The sequence below is a fragment of the Paramormyrops kingsleyae genome, chromosome 8 (genome assembly GCF_048594095.1).
Source record: "Paramormyrops kingsleyae isolate MSU_618 chromosome 8, PKINGS_0.4, whole genome shotgun sequence".
NCBI lineage: Eukaryota > Metazoa > Chordata > Actinopteri > Osteoglossiformes > Mormyridae > Paramormyrops > Paramormyrops kingsleyae.
In genome coordinates, this window is record NC_132804.1 from 17,282,113 (window position 1) to 17,300,098 (window position 17,986).

Sequence of the window (17,986 nt, forward strand, 5' to 3'; positions counted from 1 at the left end):
TCCTCTGACCATAACTGACAAGATTTACGAGGTCTCAAGATGGAACGCAAAAAGAAACCAAGATATGCTATCCGAAAATCTTTTATTCGACCAGGGAAGTTAATCTCCAGTTTATTTCCCAAAGACAAACAATATAATTCCATAAAACAATTTAAAGCAACAAATGTGAACTATTTTCTTCTGTAGTAACTCTGAGCCTAAATTTAATGAGCGAAAGGGCATTTAGTGTTTCAATATTATTTTTTTCACTGTATTGGTAGAAACCTATCAGTTTTCAAATTCCGCTTCCGATGACCGATTCTGCATATATTTGCATATATGTTTTTTTGCGTATAAATCGATGTTATTCTGATATTTATTAAAATAGTCCTACTTCATTTGAAAGACAAGAATTGCGAAATCACAGTTTCTAGGCATTCTCCAGACAGATAGATAAATCGGTCCGCAGGAAGAACAATTCGTATTAATTATAAACATTTTGATAATTTATTGATTCAGAAAGTGGTCGATTAATCATATACTTGCAAATAGAGCTGTCACGATTACTCGATTAAAATTTGGCAATATGGCAGAAGGAACACTGCGCATAGTGGATGAGTTCCAAATAAAGAGTGAAAACATCAGTTGTGTGGAAGCACTTAATATGAAAAGTGAACAAGCATGTTGTCAGTACTGCAAAGCAGCATTTAAATATCACCTATTTCTATGCCATGCAAATGTATCCCAAAAGAAGACATTAAGGTTTGACAGAATCAACCAAAGATATGTGCTATTTAGCCTTTCTAGGTTGCCCAGCCTGTCATCATTTTTACTTAAATCGCAGTGCTTAATTTACTTTCTGTGAGTCCTGCATATCAAAACAATTGCTGCTAATATGAAAGTTAGCCACGTAGCTTGGCCGCATCATTTCACATAATGCGGTGCATAATACACACACATGCTCATATATTTTCCAAAGCTTGCCAAGTTTTGTTTCCTATGACTGAGTCAAATATTTTAGCGCTTCTTATTGATGATTTGCACACAGCAGACTATCACGGTCCTCGCGATGTGTCAATTGCATGTGTGTGAAATGTCAGGTCGATATTTACATTGTATATCGTGCAAGGCTGAGGGCAGCACAGTGATGCAATTGGTAGCACTGTTGCCGCACTCTATAGTTTTGTATGTATGGATTTTGCATGTTCACCCTGCGTGTGCGTGACTTTTCAGCGTATCATCCAGTTTCCTTCCACAATAGAAAAAATGCAACCTAAGTTAAATTGGCCATATGTGTGCACCCTGTAATAGTTGGTTGGTTCTTGCCTCACGCCAATCGCAATGCATATTATATTATATTATATTATATTATATTATATTATATTATAAATAATTACTCGTATAAATAAATCGTCAGACATAACCGATAGTTACAGCCCTACTGTCTCAAACTATTAAAATGATTATCATAGTATCATTTATTTTGTTATTTATTCTGTCATTTCATTTACTTGTAGTAATATACAGACAGCAGATTTTTTTGTTTCATAATGAAAGCTGTATACTTAATCTCTTGAAACAAATTGCATGTTATGCTCTACATACAAGCATCTATGATATTAACCAGTATACAATTTTGCCAGTTAATTGTGAGTTTTGAACGCCTATTTAAATATATATTGTTAAGCCTAGTTACAATAATGAATATTATGGGTTGATTTGACTATGTTTCCAACACTAATTGATGTCTGTAATATTCAAATATTTCTTTTAAAAAATGTAGGAGGGATGGATTTGGCTGAATGGGAAGACAGAGCAGCTTAACCATAATGCAATAGCCAATATGGCATAATACATGGAAGACACCGTTTAAATCCAAAATCAGAACTGTAGTGCTTTAATTAAACTTTAAAAATGTTTTAGCAGTTCATATGCAGCAGTTCTTACGCGTTGTGGGACATATAATGGAACGTGTCATAAGATCGTAATGCATCGGATCCATCTGTATAGCATACTAAAATCGTGTAAGGACGTGTGGTGGCCTATGTAAGCAGACCTGTCAAAGCTGCTGTGTGTTTCTCTTGTCAATAACGAAACAATTTCGGAGCAGAGGTTATAGGCTATACCCTAAGCATTAAGTCTTTATTGTGAAGTGGGGCATTTGACTCTTCTTAGTTCTTGTAGACAAAGGAAGCGAATCCGAAGTGAATTTGAACCCAGAATTTACTGAACAGGGCGTCGCATTATTTATCACCAGAGCCTCTTCCGTTAACATAGTAGTGCCACAAAATCTGGCTTTGCCTTTTGTTGTTTGCGAAGCAGGTTCAAATGTTGCGCTTGCCAGTCATACGCTTGTGTGTGGGGCAGGCTTGGAAAAATACGATATGACTCACTAAGTCTGCGTATCTTGGCAAATGATTCATACATAGTTCTGTTTAATGCATTTATTGCCTGGTCCTTTTTGCGTAAATAAAACTGCCGGATGCTATTGCTTAATGGTTAGTTTAATGGAATTAATAACGTGTTTTGAAAGCACAATGGCGGCATGAGCAACACACAGCACAGAACAGACACTTTTAACTACAAAAGCAAAGATGCCAGGCGCCGGCTTTTCACAAATTTCTGGTTTTCAGAAATTGCTTCACGTCTGTAGAATAAAGACTCTCGGTCATTTGTGTTTTAAAAACCCACATTGAATTAAACAGAAAACCTAAAACTCCCTTTAAAGACTTAATCAAATGCAGCTTTACGTTACATAAATAATTACGACTTAGGAAAAAATGAGACACACAGATAAAACAGAGCGAAGACTATGGACGTCATGTGTGGTTATTTGCAGTGAACGTCTACCCCCTAGTGGAATTTGTAGGGTATAATTCCCAATTTTGTCTCAACCGCTCAATGCAACTAGCTCGCGCTGGATCCGGAATGGAAAAACAATCTGGACAGTAAAGGATTTCATATACGGCCTGCTTTTCAGCGGAATTCCACCATAAATGGGAAACACATGTGTTTAAGAATGTAAAAGTGTCACCGACTTGTTTTGCAAACTCAATCAAAAACTAACAGCAGAGATCAAAACATAATTACTTCCATTTGCCGGGCATTCCTACGTTTCTTCTGCATGGGGGTCGTTTGCATCAACGAAATTCTCTGGGTTCCCCGCTTCTTCTGTAAAGCGAACATGTATAAAAGCAGCTACAGCATGTAAACGTGTTCAAGGTCTTAATATTATCTTTAGTAGGCCTCTATCTAAGAAAAAGTTTAAACTTTTTAAGACAACAAGAAATAATTCTTGTAAACAGCTTTGCTGTGTTCTGAAAGGCAATTCTCTAGACGATTTCTAGTGTCCTTCAGTGAAAGAGATGATGACATGGAGGAATTAATTATACCTGTCTACAGCTGTCATCTTACAAATATTCTCAGTCGTGATGTAATCTGAGGCACAAGTGAATCCACAGTGGGATATTTCTGGAACATTAAAAAGGCTCTTTATTGATGGTCAGCTCAAAGTTGCCATTGGATACATGGAAACAGTACAAAAGGTCACTATAGGTCAGACATAAGTCAGACTGCAGTTTCTCAGTTAAATCTCTACATTGCCCATAGTGTTTGTATCTGGAGTGTTCCCTTGACTTGTACCCTATGTTTCTTAATTATGTGTTTCATCAGAATCAGAATCTTTATTGCCACGCGAACAAGGCCAGAGGGCAATTCTTTTGGTACAGACTGCTACTGTTAGGGACATGACAATAGACAATAAGCAATATCCCAGCTGTATATATGAGAGGTTTTTTATCTATTGTAATCACTGATGTGTTTACTGTGTACTGCGTATGCATGTATGCATGTATGCATGTCCATACCTTTCAACAGCTTTCATGGTGTTTCATTATGGCTGTTGCCCAGTTGAAGATCTTCAGCCAGGTGGACAAAGTGTTTTGTTACATGTTTTCCTTGTTAGAAATGACCTCCTCGGTCTGCAGCTTTGCGTTTGTCTTTTGTATGGGTGACCTGATGTCTTCTGGGGCCTGAGGCATGCAAGTTATCTGCACCGCACCCCCCGCCCCCACCCCCCCACATTATGGTTCAGTCTGATATCCTAACCCAATAACTGAAGTCCCTACGTTAAATCTAATTGATATAAATTCCTTGATAGCTACTTGTCTATGATATTTAATACTTAAAGCGATTCTAACAAGTTCATCATTATATATTAATTCTAATGTGTATCATTATTTTGTTAAGATATGTCCAGTACTATGGAATGCTAACTAATTAATTTAGTTTTTATTATCATTCAGCTAATGATAATTACCATTAAATTAATGAATGTTGTTAGCATTAATTCTGTAATTAACACTGATTGGTGCACTGTTCCTTTTCTGTCTCTGACTTCCATCCCCTAATGAATTTCAGGTCCAGACTCCCTGCGCCGCCTTGTCCTGTTCAGCAAGCTGTTCCAATAATTTAATGGGGGGGGTTACAGAGAGTCCATAACAATGTCTACAGGTTCCACAGTTGGCTGTAATTTGTTATGCCATAACTTAAAACTTAAGGAAATATATCACACTTTATGGCCCTTACTACATGCGGACAAGCATCTTCAGAATGGAGAGCTGAGCCCCACATAGCTGTCCTGCCCCACCATCTCTCACTGCTTGGCAATTTAGAGACACAAACACAGGCATGTACACACAGACACGCTCAGCATCTTCAACTCCTGTCTGGCATATAAATAAGCTTCTGATTAACATTCAAGTGAGAAATTAATATTGTGACCCAAACTGAATTTGATGGCAAACTACATACTGAATGTAAATAAAATGATATGACTTGATTTGAATTGAATTGGATAGATTGCTTATTCTTTGCTGAGCATGGGCCGAATGGCCTCCTCTCGTTTGTGTAGTTCTTATGTTCTTATAATCCTTGGGTTCCTTTAAATCAGAGCTAGATAAGATTTTAACAACTCTGAGCTATTAGTTAAGTTCTCCCCAAGCGAGCTCGATGGGCCGAATGGCCTCCTCTTGTTTGTATAGTTCTTATGTTCTTATGAGGTGCATTAGTTAAACATGATACATTTTTCGTTTTCTTCCCGGAATGCCAAGTCTTACAATGAGATTCCTGGTCAATGAAAACTCTATTGAGTTTTCAGTAAGTATCTGCGTGTGTGTTGATGTATTTAAGCAGGTTCACCTTCCAACACCTGCTTCTTCTTACTCCCCAGATTGCAATGAGGTGCACAGCACACTCCATTTCAGGGACTGAAATGCAGGTGCCAATTCAGTGGAAAAGGAACTGCTTTGGTTCTCGGGGCCTCCTGGCTGTATGTGGCTAACAGCCCAGCAGGGCTGCAAACCAGGGCTTCGATCTGCTCCCTGTTTTTGACGGATGTCCCGGAGTTTTTTATTTGTATAACCTGGATACATTTATTTGGTCCAAAAAAATTGTTTTACACAAGTTGTAAAAGGTGACCACACACAACGTGGGTATGCAGGATAATGAGCAAGAATTCGGCACTGAACAAAAATGTGGTTTAATACCAACCGAAACAGCATATAAATAACATAAAAACAGAAACAAGAAGTTTGGCCATACAAAATGAGGCACCCATTTGGAATTAGGGAAATATTTATAGGCTGTAAGAAAAAGGTCAGAAAAATTACCACCAAATCAACAACAAAACTAGCACTGTAAGATACGTAGTTTAATATATGTAGTTTCATTATCACCTGCAAAACATATCATATGTGTCACACCCTGCTCATCTGATCCTCCTGTGTGCCATGCCCCCCTTATTAACCTGGTGAGGATTCCCCATGTTTACCAGTTGTTTCAAGTTGCTTCTATTGGTTCTGTGTATTTAAGTCCACGTCAGAGTATGTTTCCCTAGTCCTGTCATTGTATTGTTATGATGATTCTGTCCCGTTTGCCTCAACGTGTGTCCATTACAACCCTTATTCCCCGAGCCTTCGTTGTCACACACAGTTATAATAGAATGACAGGACTCACAGAGAAGACGCCCTGTCTGACCGAGGTGGAATACCTTGGTCTCTTGGATGAGATCCTCTACTGGCTCGAACAACCTGAGGTAAAAGATGACCCCGTCGCATGAGCCCTCGCCTGCCGGACAAGGGATATTTTAGAAGAGATGTTCCTGTCCGAGGACGTGCACCTCACAAAAGAGGTGCACGAAAACCTACGGCGGCTTCAAAGAGGCGTGGCAGAGTCAATGATGCAGCGGGTAGCCTTGGACAGCGGACTGCCCTTCGGCGAGCTGCCTGAGGTGCCCCCGAAAAAAGAAGCGGAAGAGCTGACGACGGGAGTAATCACCGGAGATCCTCCAGGGAACCGTCACGGTCTCCGCTGCCTCCCCTGTAACGAATCAGGAAGAACCCCTCCCAATTCTTAATCCGGTGGTGTTCACGCCGGATGCCGCCGCTATTGCCGCTTCGCCCCTGCAGGTGCCTGACGTCCTTTTATGGGACGTGCCTGGCTCTTAAAGGTGCCAGGTCTGTTGGGGATGCCATCTCACTGGTTTCTCAGTTCGTTAAAAGGGCAATGGCGCAAACCCCAGCCGCACCCTCTGAGGTTCCTGTGCCGATTGTTCCTGCTACACCCCCAGTGGTTTCTGTCCCGGCGGCTCCAGCTATACTCCCAGTGGTTCCTGTCCCGGTGGCCCCCAGTGGTTCCTGATCTTCCTGCCCCGCTCCCAGTGGTTCCCGACCCTCCTGCCACGCCCCCAGTGATTCCAGACCCTCCGACTCCGTTCCCCCCGGCTCTAGACCCTCCGGCTCCGATTACCCCGGCTCCCATGACCCCAGATCCTGTCCCCGAGAAGATCCCTGACCACCGCTCCTCCCTCCTTAGTGGAGTTGGAGGAGGAACTTGATTGGGACTCCTCAGGGGTTTTCCTAATGGCCCATGTACACCCCTTGGGTGGGTTGCCTCGACCACAACCACTGGGTGGCAAATCCCAGCCAAGGCCCCAGCTCTCTGTGTCCCGTAAGGGGAGGGGACATCTACGCAGAGGTCGGGTCCTGCCCGCCCTACCCCCTGGCTCACCTTCACTTCCTCTGGCTTTGGCTCAGCAGTCGCCTGCGGGTCGTCCGGCTCCAGCTCGGCGGTCGCCTGTGGTCCCCCTGCTACGACTCGTTGATTGCCTGCGGGTCCCCTAGCTCCAACTCGTTGATCGCCAGCGCCTTGGCCGGCTGTGGCTACGCCTTTGCCTGCCGCGGCTTCATCTCCCTCCTCGTCTTCTCCGGTGTCCCCTTCACCTCCTTCCTCGACTCCTCTAGTGTCCCCTCCATCTTCCTCCTCACCTCCTCTGTCTGTCCCTCCATCTTCCTTCTCGCCCCCTTTGGTGTCCCCTCCAGCTCCGGCCTCGCGGTCACCGAGGGTCCTTCCTGTTCCGCCCTCGCGGTCGCCTGTTGCCCCTGTGGCTTCTGCATTTCGCCAGTCAGAGTTCCCTCCGGTTCCCTGTTTCCCCCCGCCCTTTGCATCCTCACCTCCTTTTGTGCCCCCTGTGTTTTCTCCTCGTCCCTCTGTTTTGCCTGCATTCATGCCTGGTCTCTTCATTCCTCCAGTTGGTTTTCCCCCTGTGACTCTGTTTTTGGTGCCCCTATGTCTGTCAGCATTCCCCGTGGTTTGTCAGATTATTGTCCTTGTGCCTGTTTTGTGTGTCAGTCTTGTTCCAGGTGCCCCGTTGATGTTCTTGTTTTTTGTTTTCCCAGGCTCTGTGGAGTCCCTGAGACGCGCCTGGTGTGCGGTGTGGGTTCTGTCACACCCTGCTCGTCTGATCCTCCTGTGTGCCACGCCCCCCTCATTAACCTTGTGTGGATTCCCCATGTTTACTAGCTGCTTTCTATTGGTTTGGTGTATCTAAGTCCGCGTCAGAGTATGTTTCCCTAGTCCTGTAATTGTATTGTTACGACGATTCTGTCCCGTTTGCCTCTCCATGTGTCCATTAAAACCCTTATTCCCAGAGCCTTCGTTGCCTTCACCTGCTTCCCTGGTCCGTGCCTTGCACAGTTATAACAATATGCATTTTGACAACAGCATGTTGATATTTAAGTTATGGCTGTTAACTTAAGCATTATGCCCGGTTGCTGAAACTCGGAAATTGATTCTGCAGTTATTCTTTCATGGGCACCTTGTACTGGGCTCCCCTGGATGATGCTCTGCACGCTCCTGTTTCTGCTGCTCATGTTTTCAGTCACTCACCCACCGGTTTCTCAGCAATGAGTTACATAACAAACCTTCAGCACTCGCCAGCCCTCCTCTGGTACAAGCCGTCCCCTAATGACTTAGCGTGACGTCATCCAGAAGATGGCTTTGCATGGCCCTGTCGGCCCAATGTGCCGCCTTCACCTTTAAGAGCTGCCGGCTTGTGTGTGAACCTCAGGTCCTCCTTCTGCCACAAAGCACTTGCCGATCGTACACAATGGCTGCAATATTTTGACAGTGATATGGCACTGAACATGATCATAGCAGAATTTAATTACCTCATGTCCAGTGATCTTCTAACTGTTTACTCTGGTCAAGGGGGGATGAAGCTTTTGGGATGGGATCCGTAGGCAGGGTGTCACCCTAGAAGGGATGGCAAGGCACGTAAATACAATCATACATTATGTGCAGCGGTAATTATAGGGACTTTGCGGGCCCTCCAACTCACTCTCCCCTAACATGGTAAAATTTACTATCATTATTTAGCATGAAGTCTAAATGAATAGTTTAGACAAAGAGAATTTAACAAACACAAGTCATACATCTTACCTATTATGAAAAACAGAATATACTAATAAAGCAGCGGATCCCCGAGGGCGGCTGAGCACAGGGCTCCAGGCCTCTAACCATGAGCAGTGCAGAGACACCAGTTAGCCTAACTGCACGTCTTTTGACCAAGGGAATAAAGTCGTATAACATAAAACATGAACAGTGAACACAGGGCCAAGTCGACCCCCAACCCTGGCAACAGGAGCCGCTATGCCACCCACATTTTTAACAGAGTAGAAAAAAAATGTGCCAGCATTTGAGTGGTCTGACTAATGGTATAACCTCTCTCATTACTCACCCAGTAAATGCAGTTTGTGGGTTGACTTATAACAAGCAGTTTATGAAAAGCACTTTGACCCTGGATTGGATTAGCTGTCGGACATGGATGGATTGACTTTCATAAAATCAAATTTATGCAACAAATCGAACTGCAATATGGACACAAAAACAGGCTCGAATATGTGCCAGGGTATTATTTAGGGTAAAGAATGAGAGAATGAAAGAATCATGTTAGCTGGAAATTCATGTTCAAATCCTGAAGCAGGCCTTTGGCTTTGGCAGGGGAGGTGCTGTTTTTGGCCCCCGCAAAGCCCTCAGAGAAATAACGGGAAGTGGCCATAAAGGTCATATGCGTAATGGTATTATTTCATTGGGCCAGAATAAAATACCACAATGCTGTTGATAAACACACACAATGGCAGAGAAACAACACAGAAGTCGTCGCCATGGTACTTCCAGCACCTGTAATGAAGGATTAAGTTTTTTTTTCCATTTCCCTGGAGTTGAGGCTCTGCATCACAAACACAAACACGTAGGAGTCACTGCAGCCAAATCAGCCCTGCCGGCAAACTCATGCTACATTCTTGCTTTTCAAATCTTGCCTGTAAATCAGAGTTAATTTGCATGCATGTTTTTATACTTCATAATCTGACTCAATGGCAGAAGTATTAACGTTTAGCATGTTAAAATGTGTCTCAAACTGCTGACAGTGCAGCCAGGACAGGGATATGATATTCTGACGATGTTGGGAAGGGTCACGGGGTGTGATTTGGAGAAGGAAGCTTAGCAACATACATCCATCTATTTTCTGCACCTGCTTTTCTAATTCAGCCAATCCCAGGGGGTGTGGGCACAAGGCAGGGAAAAACCCAGGATGGGGCACCAACCCATTGCAGGGCACACTCACACACCATTCACACCTATGGGCAACTTGACAACTAGTCTTCACCTTTGCGTGTTTTTGCACTGTGGGGGGAAGCCAGTGAACCCAGAGGAAATCCCACACTGAGAGGGGGAGAACCTGCAAGTTCCAGACACACAGAGCCAGGGCCACCGAGAGGGGGAGAACCTGCAAGTTCCAGACACACAGAGCCAGGGCCATCGAGAGGGGGAGAATCTGTTCCAGACACACAGAGCCAGGGCCATCGAGAGGGGGAGAACCTGCAAGTTCCAGACACACAGAGCCAGGGCCATCGAGAGGGGGAGAACCTGTTCCAGACACACAGAGCCAGGGCCATCGAGAGGGGGAGAACCTGAAAGTTCCAGACACACAGAGCCAGGGCCATCGAGAGGGGGAGAACCTGTTCTAGACACACAGAGCCAGGGCCATCGAGAGGGGGAGAACCTGCAAGTTCCAGACACACAGAGTCAGGGCTATCGAGAGGGGGAGAACCTGCAAGTTCCAGACACACAGAGCCAGGGCCACCGAGAGGAGGAGAACCTGCAAGTTCCAGAGACACAGAGCCAGGGTGGAGACTCAAACCCCGATCACAGAGGTGCAAGACAACAATACGTCACCCCATACATGGCCTGTATCACCGCCCTGCAAACTTGGATTTTTTGCATTATTTTGTTAGCTTTGCTACAGTAAATATTGCTAGTGCACAGCTAACATCAGTAGGTTAGATATCCATTAAATGAAACTACGACACAATACAACAGACAGGTTTGTATGTACTTTCCTGACCTGAAGATGGCGCTACATGCTTGGATAGTCTGCAGAAATAACATAAACTTAAAAAAGGGAGTCTGGCAAACAGAGGAAGGAGAGTTTCCTGTGGAGATCAGCAGTTTGTTTTTCTTTGTTTTAATTAGTAACAAAAAGTACTGCATGCATTTCACAGAGGACTTGCTGGTCCGTGCAGAAAGCAGAAGTCAACACTATTAAGAAAACGGCACATGGAACTGAAATCTCAGTCTCTGAACTAGAACAATCTCTGCCTCAGCGTCTTTCTACCTGTCACTATAACTCTGTCTCTCTTTCTGCCTTTGTGTCTCTCTCCTTCACAGTGCAGAATCTGACTGTCATCTGCAGGGGATTTGTCTACTAAGCTAATTTCAGAGTGTTGGCCATTTCTTACGATACCTTCCCGGAGTGTGACATGTCCTCCAGACCAACTATCTATTGGATATTCTACTCTTTACACATCATTCGACTTAAATATAAGCAGTATCTCTTGTAATATCAGCTTCAGTCAAGCCTTGGTGGAGCTCAGGTTTATAACAGAAACAAGCCTTTTAGGTAAATATATGGGGCAGGATGGGACTTGATTAAAGTATTTTAAAATTACAGCCACTTTTTTAAAGTGTAGATTACATTACCTTAATTTATTTAAAGAAGAAGTTTTTTATTTGCCGTTTGTAGGAGAACAGGTACGTTGGAATGTGTTGGAATATCCCATCTTGCTCTGCTTTTTTTTTTTTAAAGAAAAACACATGTAAAGCTGAGAGTGAAGCTTGGGCTTTAGCACTTTGTGTTTTTTACTCAAAACAATGTACATCTGAGAAAGCAGAGTCCGACAGTCCTGGGAGCACTTGGGGCTAAGGGCCTTGCTCAAGGGCCCAAACGTAAAAGCGCTCTGGTGGCCACAGGATGTGAAGTGGAAGCCTTACAATCACAGGTACTAATCGACAGAGCCATACACCACCCCCCTAGGTCATTATAAATGCAAAATAACAAGGGTCCATTTGTATCATAAGTGACTTGTCCTGTGGAGGCTTGTTGAGCTTTTTGATGGGAAAAGAGGGCTTTTGATCCAGTTGTTGAAACACAAACCTCTTTGACTGGGTAATTAAAGAGTTGGTTGTTGAAAAAAAAATCCTGAATTTAGAAAACCACAGTGACAGACAACAAATTGTAGAACCACAACCTGGAAACAACAATGAAAATAATGGAATGAAATTAAAACTTGCTGTGACGGACAGTCATTGGTGAGTCACAGTGGCAAACATTAGCATGTTGTGATGTAGCCTAATGTAGATGTAACATGAAAGAAATCCAACCCTCTATTAGTTCTCTGTACCTGCTTGTCCTATTCAGGGTCACAGGGGTCCGGAGCCTATCCCGGAAGGGGTGCAGAGCCTATCCAGGAAGGGGTGCGAAGGATATCCCAGAAGGGATGTGGAGCCTATCCCGGAAGGGGTGCAGAGCCTATCCCGGAAGGGGTGCGAAGGATATCCCAGAAGGGATGCGGAGCCTATCCCAGAAGGGGTCTGGAGCCTATCCCGGAAGGGGTGCAGAGCCTATCCTGGAAGGGGTGTGAAGGATATCCCAGAAGTGGTGTGGAGCCTATCCCAGAAGGGGTCCGGAGCCTATCCCGGAAGGGGTGCGGAGCCTATCCTGGAAGGGGTGCAGAGCCTATCCCGGAAGGGGTGTGAAGGATATCCCAGAAGGGGTGCGGAGCCTATCCCAGAAGGGGTCCGGAGCCTATCCCGGAAGGGGTGCAGAGCCTATCCCAGAAGGGGTGTGAAGGATATCCCAGAAGGGGTGCGGAGGATATCCCAGAAGGGGTGCGGAGCCTATCCCAGAAGGGGTGTGAAGGATATCCCAGAAGGGGTGCGGAGGATATCCCGGAAGGGGTCCGGAGCCTATCCCGGAAGGGGTGCAGAGCCTATCCTGTAAGGGGTGTGAAGGATATCCCAGAAGGGGTGTGGAGCCTATCCCAAAAGGGGTCCGGAGCCTATCCCGGAAGGGGTGCGGAGCCTATCCCGGAAGGGGTGCGGAGCCTATCCCGGAAGGGGTGTGAAGGATATCCCAGAAGGGGTGCGGAAACTATCCCGGAAGGGGTCCGGAGCCTATCCCGGAAGGGGTGCAGAGGATATCCCGGAAGGGGTCCGGCACCTATCCCGGAAGGGATGCGGAGGATATCCCGGAAGGGGTGCGGATGATATCCAGAAAGGGTCCGGCGCCTATCCCGGAAGGAGTGCGGAGGATATCCCGGAAGGGGTCCGGTGCCTATCCCGGAAGCGGTGCGGAGGATATCCTGGAAGGGGTCTGGAGCCTATCCCGGAAGCGGTGCGGAGGATATCCCAGAAGGGGTATGGTGCCTATCCCAGAATTTACGGTCACAAGGGAACAATCCGGGATGGGGCATACACACCATTCACACCTTAGCATGTTTTTGGAATGTGGGGGGAAACCAGAGAACCCGTATGAGGCAACAATGCTGATCACTGCACTACCATATCAACCCCTAAATGAAGAAAATTGATAATATAAATACACTTCAATTTACTATTTTTATGTAAAAGTGTTATATAGTACAGGAGGGAGTTCGACAATGGATGTAATTCTGAAAATGTTAAATTATAACACATGTGATTTATCCATCAAATCAGTACTGTTATATTTATCAGCTCTTAATGTTTTAGTAAAATGTTCTTTTTTTTAAATTCTGATGTATAAAGTATGTGTTACATCAATATTTGTATATATTAATTAATTAATTTAGTTAAATGACATTATTTGGCTTTGGTTTGAGTTTGCATACCAGGGGTTCGGAACCATGGTGATGACGGATCAGGAAATGAGAATTCATAAGTTATTAAAACCATTTTCAGCTCCATGAACTCGCAGGCTAAAATCCAGTTAGGCCATCAAATCTAAAAGCAACAGGCAATAATATTTCTTTCTACAGCCTGTGATTCATTTTCAGAACAGACTTAGGGGGTAAGGGGTTACTATATCAAACAGACAATCCATTTCACAAGGGGTATTAAAGAGTAGTGGTGGCCAGAGACCAACCCATAGTTCATTTACCATGCTGAGGTTTCAACATTCTCTGAAGCCAAAGCATTCCTACTGGCCCTCAGAGGAAGATGCATGCAAACATAACTGGAGCATTACATAATCCGAAGGGCATGACAGTGAACTGCTGAAAATCACAATCTGTGTCAAAGGACCACTTTAAGTGCTGTTAAAATAGTTTGTAGTTTAATTTAACCTCAGCTAGGTCAATAGAGCCGAAAATGTTTTTAAAACCCTCCAAGGTATAAGACAGTGTATATATTCTCAGCCACGGTCCAGTCATTGTCGCAGATTCCAACCTTCCGCGGGTAGGTATTGCATTTGTCTTTCTTATCTGCCCTGGCTATTTTAACCTTTGGAGGTTCACATGTGACTGAGGGACGGATGAGCACGGGCAAAGAATGCCAAGCATGTGGAGAATCTGAGCATTCCCATCGGAGCGCTGGCTTCCTGGCATTCTTCAGCTCACAGCACTGGGCCAATGGTGCTGGGGTTAGCAAGAGGCATCGTATTTTAATTCACTCCACAGACATCGGATTGTAGATCTTAACTTAAATGAAAGGGAGTGCTTAGTCTTCTGAAAGGTATGCCATCTTTGCTGTAGTCTTGCAGCATTTGAATAGTTAACTAGTACTTTTTGAATATTTCCAGCAATATTGAATGTCAGTGTCTGGAATCTTAAATTAAGTGCTGGAGGAGGGAAAGCATTCATAACTCCAAGCAGTGCTGGTGAAAAAAACAGTACCACACATATTATTTGGGAAATGAACAGCAAAATGAATTCCTGCTGTGGGCTGCAGCTTCAGTCACTTTGCTGCACTCAGATCAGATTTACAGCATGTTTCAGTATCTGCTCTATATCCCAAGTGGCGCCGTGCACGCTGAAATCAGAAAGCAGCGCTATGCCGTAAATATCCGTGCTGGCCATCCAACGTGCTGTTTGTTGATGCGGTTTCCATGGGGAGAGGCGAGAGTGTGTCACACAGCAGCAGAGGCGGCAGCTGGAGAGGGCTTCCTGTACTGACCGTCTCCACAAAATGGCCGCGACAGGCACCGGAGGACACGAGGAGAATCTCTAACTGCCGGTGACAGCCAGGCTTTTGACACGCTGCCAGAAAGACACAACATGTCTATTTGGAAACCAGCCTACCATGAACAACCCTTGTAATGTTTTAAAGATGCAAAGCAACTTTCTCAGGGTGAAACCGACAAGTTACTTCAGAAACGGGCTGCCTGCCGCGTTGATGGGGTGGGCGTAGAGACTCAGTGGGTAGCACTGTTGCCCTGCAACTCCACCTTTACTCTTTGAGTCCTGCCTCTGCTCTCTGTGAATGTGTGGATTTTGTAAGATCTCCCTGTATTGTGTGCGATGCATCCAGATACTCAAGTTTCTTCCTGTATTCTGAAGGTGTCTCTAAATTGGAAGTGTCCTGCAATGGATTGATGTCCCATCCAGGATATAATCCTGTCTTGTGTCCTATAATTGCCAGGACGGGATCCAGGTTTCTGCAACCCTATACTAGGTAAGTGGTTGAAAGTTGGATGGATGCCAAGTTGCTTTGTAAATAACAAACAACATTATAGCTACCTAATGCATTAGTGGCTTTTGATTGTAGAAGCCATTTTATACAATAACGCATTATCCTTTTTATAGGAATACTGGGTACTGGCTCTGAACATGAACCTGAATAAAAGCAAGATGTGATTATATTATGGGCAATGTGCTTCTTTTTATTTCAGAAACACGGGACTCTGGAGCAGGCCACCGAATGACAAATGGAGAAGCGGACAAGGCTCTGCGAGGGAGACAGGTCGATAGGCTGCCGGCGTACATGGTCCCGCACCACGTGTATTTGCTGGGCAGGGAGCTTGGCCATCGTCCAGGCACATCTGTACGCAATCCCACAGCGCTGGCAGTTCAGCTGCAGAGGCCGAGTGGTTGGGGAGGGAGAGGGGCACTTTCTCAGACCACAAGAACCTGCTTTTTCTGCTCCCCAGACGGTCCTGGGCCGGCAGCCCAAAGACGTAATCCTGGCAGGGCAGTGGCCCGGCGAAACCAGTCAAGAACGGTGGTGGTGGGGGGGGGCGGGGGGGCTGTCTGGCTTGTTTAAAAGGCTCCAGTTTCAGTGTGGGTCTGCAGTGGTGCCTTTCAGAACTGCCCTTCAAAATGGCTTTGATGATAAGAGCAGATCTCCACGGCTGATAAAAAAAAAAAGACAATAAGATGCCTCTCCTTTAAGAGCGGCTCAGATGAAGGAGCCGTGGCAGATGGCGGCTTGGAGGCCGGCGATGAAAGCAGCATGTGGTTTCTGGGTGGACTTTCCCAGCTCGATCCCTGCGGACCATGCTGTCCCGCACAAGTCGCAAAATGCTGCCCCGCTGCAGTGTAACACTCTTTTGCAAGTATTATATTTCTTGCATAAACAAGTGAAGGTTGAGCCCCCACCCTGTTCATATCATGGCTGATCTGGGCCAGATTTAAGGCCCAAAGGTCTAAAGAAGGAAGTAAGCAAACATTTGAGCTTTTAGACAAATATTGCCAGATGTTTCACAGCCGTGCCTCTGTTTTAAGCATTTCACTGCACATATGTCTGTCTCGGCTTGAGGGATTCCTGGCTTTCTACAGTGATACATCATGATTATGTTTTGTTACAGATACAGCCATACTGAAGTCCACACCTGTGATGTTTAACATGTCAGGAATGGGGACTGCAGTTAGCATGGCGGCTAAAGATGTCAACTTTCAAACCAAATGTTGCTGGTTAAACTTTGCTGCTCTACTCATGTCCAGAGTAAATGTGCAGCATAAGTCACTAACCAGGTGCCTCACAGTGAGGTGGTGTGGTATGTGGGAGCATGTGCCCAGCGAGGGACTGGCATCCCACCCCACTGCCCCCCCCCATGAAGGACTGGCATCCCACCCCACTGCCCCCCCCCGTGAGGGACTGGCATCCCACCCCACTGCCCCCCCCATGAGGGACTGGCATCCCACCCCACTGTCCCCTCGTGAGGGACTGGCATCCCACCCCACTGCCCCCCCCATGAAGGACTGGCATCCCACCCCACTGTCCCCCCGTGAGGGACTGGCATCCCACCCCACTGTCCCCCCCGTGAGGGACTGGCATCCCACCCCACTGCCCCCCCCATGAAGGACTGGCATCCCACCCCACTGTCCCCCCGTGAGGGACTGGCATCCCACCCCACTGTCCCCTCGTGAGGGACTGGCATCCCACCCCACTGTCCCCTCGTGAGGGACTGGCATTCCACCCCACTGCCCCCCCCCGTGAAGGACTGGCATCCCACCCCACTGCCCCCCCCCCGTGGGGGACTGGCATCCCACCCCACTGCCCCCCCCCGTGGGGGACTGGCATCCCACTCCACTGCCCCCCCCCCATGAAGGACTGGCATCCCACCCCACTGCCCCCCCCCGTGAGGGACTGGCATCCCACCCCACTGCCCCCCCCATGAAGGACTGGCATCCCACCCCACTGCCCCCCCCCCGTGAGGGACTGGCATCCCACCCCACTGCCCCTCCCCCATGAGGGACTGGCATCCCACCCCACTGCCCCCCCTCCACCCCTCCCATGGTGCCCCTGCCTCATGACCCATGTTTCCTCGAACAGACTTCAGGTTCACAGCAGTCATATATTAGATAAGGTGATGGGGGGGAGGGGGGCAATAAACTGGACAACTGTGAAAATCAACATTATTTCTTTGCTATGGATTGAGGTTCCAGGAAACTGAAACTTGTCACACACACAAAAATGCAATAGTAACCGAAATCTGACAAGTATCACCTAATGCCCTGTCTGATCTGGCCAGTAGATGCACTCTGGTGTGTTTTTGTTCTGAAACTGTGTTTTCTCTCTCTCTCTCTCTCTCTCTCTCTCTCTCTCTCTCTCTCTCTCTCTCTCTGTATCCTTCTCTTTCTCTCCCTGATGCCGCTAGCCAGCTATGGGACTCATTTCCGTCACCTTTCCATGCTCAGAGTGACGATGCCTTGCTGGGCCTCTTGCTGACTCTGCCTGGAAGAAGCAGACCAATGCAGGGTGCAGATGGGCTGTCCGGCTTACATCACCGACTGGAACGATACCGAGAATCCAGCGGCAACATTCCCAACTCCCCCCCCCCACCACCACCACAACCGCCGCCTCCAGGCTTGGAACAGGATGGAGAGCCTCATAAGTCATGTTTCCAAGCATT

The 17,986-nt window shown here is 46.3% G+C and overlaps 1 long non-coding RNA gene across 1 annotated transcript; it reads left to right on the forward strand.

Annotated features, from left to right (window-relative positions):
- Nucleotides 1-14,775: 14,775 nt before the first annotated feature.
- Nucleotides 14,776-17,986, forward strand: LOC111853997 (uncharacterized). Its single transcript, XR_002840584.2, has 3 exons — nucleotides 14,776-15,306; nucleotides 15,524-15,675; nucleotides 17,732-17,986. It is a non-coding gene; the product is annotated as an uncharacterized lncRNA (long non-coding RNA).